We start from the raw sequence: 10377 nt of genomic DNA on the forward strand, positions 1-10377 counted from the left end.
GATCAAGTAGGTAAAAAGGCGAGGGCTAATAGAAATCCTTGGGTAACAGAAGAAATATTGAATTTAATTGATGAAAGGAGAAAATATAAAAATGCAGTAAATGAAGCAGGCAAAAAGGAATACAAACGTCTCAAAAATGAGATCGACAGGAAGTGCAAAATGGCTAAGCAGGGATGGCTAGAGGACAAATGTAAGGATGTAGAGGCTTGTCTCACTAGGGGTAAGATAGATACTGCCTACAGGAAAATTAAAGAGAACTTTGGAGAAAAGAGAGCCACTTGTACGAACATCAAGAGCTCAGATGGCAACCCAGTTCTAAGCAAAGAAGGGAAGCCAGAAAGGTGGAAGGAGTATATAGAGGGTTTATACAAGGGCGATGTACTTGAGGACAATATTATGGAAATGGAAGAGGATGTAGATGAAGACGAAATGGGAGATAAGATACTGCGTGAAGAGTCTGACAGAGCACTGAAAGACCTGAGTCGAAACAAGGCCCCGGGAGTAGACAACATTCCATTAGAACTACTGATGGCCTTGGGAGAGCCAGTCATGACAAAACTCTACCATCTGGTGAGCAAGATGTATGAGACAGGCGAAATACCCTCAGACTTCAAGAAGAATATAATAATTCCAATCCCAAAGAAAGCAGGTGTTGACAGATGTGAAAATTACCGAACTATCAGTTTAATAAGTCACAGCTGCAAAATACTAACGCGAATTCTTTACAGACGAATGGAAAAACTGGTAGAAGCGGACCTCGGGGAAGATCAGTTTGGATTCCGTAGAAATGTTGGAACACGTGAGGCAATACTAACCTTACGACTTATCTTAGAACAAAGATTAAGAAAAGGCAAACCTACGTTTCTAGCATTTGTAGACTTAGAGAAAGCTTTTGACAATGTTAACTGGAATACTCTATTTCAAATTCTGAAGGTGGCAGGTATAAAATACGGGGAGCGAAAGGCTCTTTACAATTTGTACAGAACTCAGATGGCAGTTATAAGAGTCGAGGGGCATGAAAGGGAAGCAGTGGTTGGGAAAGGAGTGAGACAGGGTTGTAGCCTCTCCCCGATGTTATTCAATCTGTATATTGAGCAAGCAGTAAAGGAAACAAAAGAAAAATTCGGAGTAGGTATTAAAATCCATGGGGAAGAAATAAAACCTTGAGGTTCGCCGATGACATTGTAATTCTGTCAGAGACAGCAAAGGACTTGGAAGAGCAGTTGAACGGAATGGATTGTGTCTTGAAAGGAGGATATAAGACGAACATCAACAAAAGCAAAACGAGGATAATAGAATGTAGTCGTATTAAGTCGGGAGATGCTGAGGGTATTAGATTAGGAAATGAGACACTTAAAGTAGTAAAGGAGTTCTGCTATTTGGTGAGCAAAATAACTGATAATGGTCGAAGTAGAGAGGATATAAAATGTAGACTGGCAATGGCAAGGAAAGCGTTTCTGAAGAAGAGAAATTTGTTAACATCGAGTATAGATTTAAGTGTCAGGAAGTCGTTTCTGAAAGTATCTGTATGGAGTGTAGCCATGTATGGAAGTGAAACATGGACGATAACTAGTTTGGACAAGAAGAGAATAGAAGCTTTTGAAATGTGGTGCTACAGAAGAATGCTGAAGATAAGGTGGGTAGATCACGTAACTAATGAGGAGGTATTGAATAGGATTGGGGAGAAGAGAAGTTTGTGGCACAACTTGACTAGAAGAAGGGATCGGTTGGTCGGACATGTTTTGAGGCATCAAGGGATCACAAATTTAACATTGGCGGGCAGCATGGAGGGTAAAAATCGTAGAGGAAGACCAAGAGATGAATACACTAAGCAGATTCAGAAGGATGTAGGTTGCAGTAGGTACTGGGAGATGAAGAAGCTTGCACAGGATAGAGTAGCATGGAGAGCTGCATCAAACCAGTCTCAGGACTGAAGACCACAACAACAACATGAAGGTGGTTCGATGAACCTTCTGCCAGGCACTTAAATGTGATTTGCAGAGTATCCATGTAAATGTACTTGTAGATGTAGATGAGTACCGCTCTCTCCAGTTTTGTTGCCATACCTTTCCTTGTGGAGGGAGAAAGATTCCTTTGATTGGTGCTTCCATTATTTGCTTAAAATAGTAAAAATGAACATACAAGAAATCATAGAAATGTTATTGTGCCATGCTAAAAAGTACTTTCCAATATTCTTTAAGTCCACTGTTGTATTCAGTGAGTAGAAATATAAATTCTATGGGTTCCCCATCCCTAGAACTAGATACATGCAACTAAATGTGAGAAAACGATGGTTCTCTCACATTATTACCACAACATCTTAACATTTGTTTTGTAAATTGTCTATAGTGATACTAAATGCTGATCTTACTGAAAATTCAATCTTTTGAACTGAAATAGCAGTTGGGTAGATATGAATGGAATCCATGGAATAAATGCTGTTTTTTCCTGTATCTTTTCCTGATATTACCTTTGCATGAATTATATTATTTGGTATCTGTTCAAGATCATTTCTTGTTTTGAATTTTTAAATGAATACCATCACCTTCTTAATTTCTTACTGTTTAAGTGGCTCTTTCAAAGAACCAACTTGAAGCAACTTTGAACAATGTTTTGAAACTCTTTTTATCTATTAATTCATTTGGGCCATTGACAGTGTTACATAAACCATTTGTAAGTTCAATTTAACAGTTACACAATCAACTGCATGAGTGACTTGACTAATTTGTAAGAGTTTTGAAACAAAATATTTTGCTTCTTGGAAATTTGGACTATCATGTTTCTTCTTAATTGTACTTCCCTCACTCAAGACCAGAGAAATGATTTCTTCAAACATGCATTTGCTGGAGTTGATTTTGGAATAACTGGAAGTGTGCCGAGAGTATCCAGAATGTGTACATAATGCAACTCCCGTTAGCTCCAGACTACCTTAGAAATTTAGAAAATACTCGAATCTTCTGGAAGATTCTACAACATTCTAGAAAGAACATTCTGGCCAGTCTCAACCACATTGGTACTTTATTCCAAGCTGCTTCACCATCTCCCTGTAAGAAGTCCACTGGTGTGGTATCCTCTTTTGACACACATGCTTAACCCCTACAGTTCCAAACCAAACCTTCCTTATGGATGGGTGATGGAGGACTGCCATTCCATATAACCCACATGGGACTGCAGGATTGTGTGGCTGAGCTATAGCGGTGTGCACAGATAAACAATGCTTACATTTATTAGCTTGTCATGAGTAAAGGCTTCTTTAGATACCCATACCTTCATAACTGACCTCTGCAGTTCCAAAACCAATCCTTCTTCAAGAGTGAGGAATGAAGGACACTTTTATTATGTATTAGCCATCCTGTCTGACTTCGAACAGATAGTGTTAACCATCTATGGCCAGATGACTTGTGTGTGGCTTAGAGTAATTTGTTTGCGGGTCACTGTGTAGTGTTACGAATAAATTTCAGAGCACAATGTTAAGTAACTGAACATTATTATTTTCATATAACTTACACGATGCAAGCAGCCCATGGTAGGATAGTTGTCTGGAGGTACATATGTTTGTATGTCATCTCATGGCAGTGATGAGAGCACATCGTGATTTAAGTTATATGTTTACAATGAATTTTGGGTGTATGTGTCTGTGATTGATTCAATATTTATTGAAGACTGGCTAAGGTGGCACAAATAAAAGAAAAAATAAGAAGAAACACCCATGATGTACAGGTTTAACTCATGTTAGATTACTCCTCTCGTGAAGAATAATAGACACTGAGATGCATTTTTGAGACTCATTGCCATGATTCTTTGTCATGAAGTCTTTACAGCAGACTTCTACCCTCTGTCATGAAAAGAATAGTATACATATCTAGGTTCAATTTGAGGAGATCATCTGCTGTGCTGCTAAAAGAATGTACTGTTTGTAAACGAAGCAAAATTGCTGAAGCAGTTTACTTGTAGCTTAAAAAATAAAACGCCACATATTTTGGATTCACATGCTTTTTCACTAGACAATTGTTCTCGAAGGAGTGGAGGAAAACTATTGATTAAAACATTTGATTTGTTCTAGTTGTAAGTGAGGTGGTTATCTTTTCATCACTGGTCATATTTAGTACAATACTTCTGCCCACTGTTTGAAGAATTTGCAGTGAATTATGAGTGTGATTGTGGATCTGAGTAAACAGACATTGGTGCCTGAAATTGTCATCATATTTTGAAATGCATATCTTCTCGTCCTTGAGAGGTGACTTCTAGGGTGAGGGGTGAAGTGAAAAGATGTGAGCCAGCCATGATTTGATCCCATAAGCAATTATCAGTGACACATTCTACCACTAGATCACAACACCAGATGCTAATTAGCACATGTTTCCTGTGTTCTCAAGATACTGCTGCTCTCTTGATTTATGGCAGCTATTTGCTAGGTGGCAATGGCATAGTTTTCACAACTTAACTTAAATACTCTCTCTCTCTCTGTCTGAAGAGCCAAAGAAATTGGTACATTTGCCTAATATTGTGTAGGGCCCTGCAAGCATGCAGAACTGCCGCAACACAACGTGGCATGGACTCGACTACTGACTGAAGTAGTGCTGGATGGAAATGACACCATGAATCCTGCAGGGCTGTCCATAAATCTGTAAGAGTTTGAGGGGCTGCAGATCTCTTCTGAACAGAATGTGCAAGGCATCCCAGATATGCTAAATAATGTTCATGTCTCCATTGTCTGGGGAGTTTGGTGGCCAGTGGAAGTGTTTAAACTCACAAGTGTGTTCCTGGAGCCCCTCAGTAGCAATTCTAGACGTTTGGGGTGTCACATAGTCCTGCTGGAATTGCCCAAGTCTGTCAGAATGCACAATGGTCATGAATGGATGCAGGTGATCAGACAGGATGCTTACGTACATGTCACCTGCCAGACTCATATCTAGACTTATCAGGTGTCCCATATCACTACAACTGCACATGCCTCATGCCATTACACAGCCTCCAACAGCTTTACCAGCCCCTGGTGACATGCTGGGTGCATGGATTCATGAGGTTGTTTTCATACTCCTACACGTCCATCTGCTCGATAAAATTTGATACAGGACTCATCTGATCTGGCAACATGTTTCCAGTTGTCAACAGTCCAGTGTTGGTGTTGATGGGCCCAGGCAAGGCATAAAGCTTTGTATTGTGCAGTCATCAAGGGTACACAAGTGGGCCTACGGCTCCAAAAGCCCATATCAATGGTGTTTCGTTGAATGGTTTGCACACTGACACTTGCTGATGGCCCAGCATTAAAAGCTGCAGCAATTTGCCAAACGGTTGCAGTTCTGTCCCATTGAATGGTTCTCTTCAGTCATTGTTGGTCCCATTCTTGCAGGATATTTTTCCAGCCACAGTGATGTTGGAGATTTGATGTTTTACTGGATTCCTGATGTTCACGGTACTCCAAGTCATCATAGTTGAACACATCAAATGTACCAAATATTTACAACAAATTGACACATATGATATTGGTTTTTGCCCTCTTCATCTGTTCTCTAGCCCTTCCTAAAATGTTACTGTAACCTGAGCCAGTCAAGACACACTTTATTGATCCAAAAATGAAATCAAATACAGTGTTTCAAGAAGTATCAGCTGATTTCACAACACTATGTCTTCTACAGGAGAAAAGATAGAAACCTGAGATGAATCTTAATTTATTGAAACTAAAAGCTCACCTAAGTGCCAGTCATGTCAACATTTGTCACAGCTAGCTCACCCGTTCACTCATTACCTAGCGTCTATCAAATCAAGATGGTGGTAACACCTCTGCATTTACACAATGAGTGGCTATAATTAAACTGATGGTGTTCTGACTGCTGCAGTGTGGGCTGTATACATCGTAGGTGTATTCATTAATCAGTGTGCTCGAGGAGTATGCTGAAAAAAATAATAGTTCTTTTCTGTCCTGAAGTGAAAATATGGGCAGTAAGCAGTCATAATGTGAAATGTTTCCTGTTTTGATGTCAGTATGCTGTTTGTAACTTGGCGACACATGTTGATTTCTTTTGTGAAGCGACTGATGGTGCAAAGATTTAAGAAGGTTGAACTTCTCCATATGACAGGCAATGGCTATTGAGAAGAAAGACTGTGCACTACTGGTGAATTTGTTTTATCTCAATGGGAGCAATAACAGTGCTGCACTGCAGAAATATTGGAACAGAAACAGTTATGGATAGGCTTCACGGCCTAAAAAATATCATCAAGAAATTTGAAGAAACAGGTGAATTTTGTGGTACAGCGTGGAGAGGGAGGCGGCCCATTCCCGTGGCAGTTGTTGGTGAAATTGCTGTATCTATAACCGACCACTCAGTACATACCTCAAATTCTGCAGCCAGTGCTCGAGCTGTGTCATGGGAATTGCCTCTCTCCAGGCCAACAGTTGAAAAGATTTTTGCAGTACATTTTGCAGTGGTATCCAAAATGTGCATCAAATGAAGTTCCAAGATAGGCTACAACACCGTGACTTTGCCCTTCATTTGTTAGCAGGCATACGTGTAAATAGGTAACATACAGGAATATTATTTGGATGGGTGAGGCACATTTTATTCTGCATGGAGCCAGGAATGCACAAAACTGTCCCATATGGGATTCTACTCCTCCACGTGTCTTGCAGGAACATCCACTGCACTCAGCTTATGTGACTGGTGTGGTGTGGTTTCACAAGTTCCTTCATTCTTGACCCATTTTCCTTTGATGGCCTGTTAAGTGTAAAGTGGCATCTGCACGTTATAAGGACCTCCTTGTGCAACATGTGATTCCAGCTTTGCAAGAACACAACTGTGTCTACATCACTATTTTTATGCAAGATGGGGCAACACCACATGTCACTTGCCAGGTGAAAAATTTGCTTTGAGAAACTGAATCATCTCTTGGCAATTTCAAGATGTATAGCCTTCCAAATCCCTCAATCTAAATCATGCAACTTCTGGCTGTGGGGAAATCTGAAAGATCATGTCTATCAGGGATGTATTCAGACTCTTCCTGATCTGAAGGATACCATACGATGACATATTACACAGATTACACCACATATGCTGTGAGCAACTGTTGACAATTCCATGTTACCATATTGAACACATGTTGTTACTTGTGCCTGTATCCTAATAAACTTGCCAGAATCACTCCTATCATGCACTAGATCGTTCCTCCCCTTCCTGCCTGGGCAGAGTACATGTGGGCCGGGAAAAACCATTTCTTGCCCCTGAAATGTATGCTGCCCTGCAAAGCAGGTTGAGATGGCAAGCTGATACGGTTCCCACACAACAAGCCTGTCTTGCAGGGTAGCCTATATGCAGGGCCTGGAAAAGACACATTTTTGCCCATATCTTTGCTCCTATTGGAGCTATGAGATTATAAACCCCACAGTGCTGATACAAGGCCTACTGTTTCTGTGTCAAATTTGGCTGAAATTGGCGGCCAGTGGTCAGCGTCTGTTCCTCTAGTTGAGGCAGCTGCACAAAATCTCCTCGAACTCAAAAATCGAGTCGTATACCTATGGTCTCAACAGAGATCACCACAAAAACTAAAATTCAACTTGAACACATGATTGAAAAGACGACCACAGAGTCACTACCCCAGGCACCAGTCGATAGACTGGATTCACCTGAACATCGGATTCTGGGGGGTCAGGGACACCATGCGGAGAAGAATCGGAGCTTCTCAAAAACTCGTCACATTCTCAAAACGAAACATAAAAATTTTATTGGTACAATTAATGTGAACACCCTCATTAAAACAGGCAAATTAAAGCAACTCACCAACGCAATGGGAAAATTTAACCTGAAAATCACTGCACTGCAAGAGACAAGATTCACAGATGAAGGACACTTTAACACAGAGAATTACAGGATCTACAAGGGCAAACCTGCCATAAAAGTAAGAGACAAACTACCACTTTTCGGAACAGGATTCGCCATACACACTTCCGTACTCGACTCAGTTATTGACTTCACGTCTCCCAATGAAAGAGTCTCCCTGTTATCAGTAAAATCAGCTAATAAAGCATACACTCTGATCAATGTGCACGCCCCCACAAATCACCACAATAAAATCTATCCTGAAACAGTGGACAATTTCTGGGAAACACTAGAAGAAACAACAAATAATGTACCTAAGCACCATGTGAAAATCTTAGTAGGCGATTTTAATGCACAATTAGGGAAGGAAAAAAAATTCAGAGATACCACTGGACCCCACACCAAACACAAACGTACCAACAAGAATGGTGAAAAACTAATCGACTTCTGCAGAAACTTTGGACTTAAAATAATGAGTACCCAGTTTCAAAAACCTGCACATAAATTAACCACATGGAGATCACCCAGTCTTAGACAGGGTGAATACCAAATAGACCATGTCACAATTTCCAAAGAAAACATAAAAGAAATTCAAAACATCAGAACCCGCAAAGGTGTCTTTGAATCAGATCATCATCTTCTCCAAATAAAAACAAAATTCCAACCCAACAGAATGCTAAAAAGGTCACCCAAAAGTACCAAACCAGATCCGGAATATCTGCAACTGAACAAAGAAAAAATCATCATGCAAATTAATCAGGAAAAATCAACAGACTGGAAGAAACTAACAGAGAAAATTCAGGAAGCCCTCAAATTAGGACAACCCCCTCGCAACAGGAAACATCGCTGGTGGAATGCAACCTGTGATGAGGCAGTTGACAACCGAATAACTGCATGGAAAAAATTTAGCAGTCACAAAACTGAAGAAAACTGGGAGAACTTTCTTAAAACCCAAAAGCAGACCTCAAAAATAATTAGAAAAGAAAAACGGGGATATGACAACAACAGACTCTCTGAAATCCAGCAGGATTTCATCAAAAATAATACAAGAAATTTTTATAAGACTTTCAGAGAAAACTTACAGGGATACCAAGCGCCTAGCTTGTGCTTCAAGAAACCCGAAGGCTCTTTGGAAACCAACATGAAAAATAACTGCAAAATCTTAGCCCAATATTTCAGTTCCCTCCTCAACTGCGAACCACCCCAAGAAAAACTTGTCTTCTCTTCTCCAGTATTCACACACCCAGACTCACATGCCCCGGATCTTGAAGAAATTGTGGAGATAGTCAAGCAGTTGAAAAATAACAAAGCACCAGGAGAAGATGGGATCATTGCTGAGTTCTGGAAACTATACGATCCTATACTTATGCAGAAATTACACCGTATAATATCAGACATATGGATAACGGAGCAGATACCAGAGGACTGGAAATGCGCTCTAATTCACCCGCTACACAAAAAGGGCGACAAGACAGACATGAACAATTACAGAGGAATTTCCCTGCTCCCAGTCGCTTACAAAATCCTTTCCAAAGCGCTTTTAAACAGGATAGAATCCCAAGCAGATACACTAATTGGTGAATACCAGGCCGGATTCAGAAAAGGACGGTCATGTGCGGAACAGATCTGGTGCTTAAAGACAATATTACAAATGAGGAAATGCAGAAACACAGTAGTTACATTCATTGACTTCAGGAAAGCATATGATTCAGTGGACCGTGGAACCCTGTTTAAAATCATGGAAGAATTTGGGATCGACCGAAAGACACGAAAAATCACAGAACAGACACTTACACGAACAACAGCCAAAGTGAAATTCATGGGCGAAGTATCAGAACCCTTCGAAATCAAATCTGGAGTCCGACAGGGGGACGGACTATCCCCAATCCTTTTCAATATTGTTCTAGAAAAGATAATCAGGGAATGGGAACCTCACGTAAAGGGTATCCAAATTGGTATCAAGAAAGAGAACCGAATTAAAGTCAAGTGCCTTGCTTTCGCTGACGATATTGCAATTATCACCAATAACAGAACAGAAGCGATTCACGCAGTGGAAAAACTACATGAAATTTCACAAAAAACCAGACTACAGATATCTTATGAAAAAACCCAATATATGGAAAGGCAGCCAGAAAATAAATCCCCTTTAATAACAAAATATGGTAAAATTGCACAAGTCTGCCATTTTAAATACCTCGGTGAAACTATACAGTCCTCAGGATTAAACCGAATTGCCAATGAACAAAGAATCACCAAGCTCCAGAAAGCCTACAAGCTAACATGGACGCATTACAACAAGAAGTGCATTTCGACAGACGCAAAATTAAGGCACTATACAACAGTGATTCTTCCAGAAGCAATCTATGCAGCTGAAACAATGGTGATTGATGGTCATTCTAAAATTAAGGAAATAGAAAAGCAGGAAAGAAAAATTCTCAGGAAGATTTACGGTCCAATCAACAAAAATGGCATTTGGATGAAGAGACCACAAAACGAACTCTATAGAAAGATCAACATAGTAACAGATAAAATAAGAAAGCGCCGAGCCAAATTTTATACACAC

The sequence above is a fragment of the Schistocerca serialis genome, chromosome 4, assembly GCF_023864345.2.
Source record: "Schistocerca serialis cubense isolate TAMUIC-IGC-003099 chromosome 4, iqSchSeri2.2, whole genome shotgun sequence".
In the NCBI taxonomy this organism is placed as follows: Eukaryota; Metazoa; Arthropoda; class Insecta; order Orthoptera; family Acrididae; genus Schistocerca; species Schistocerca serialis.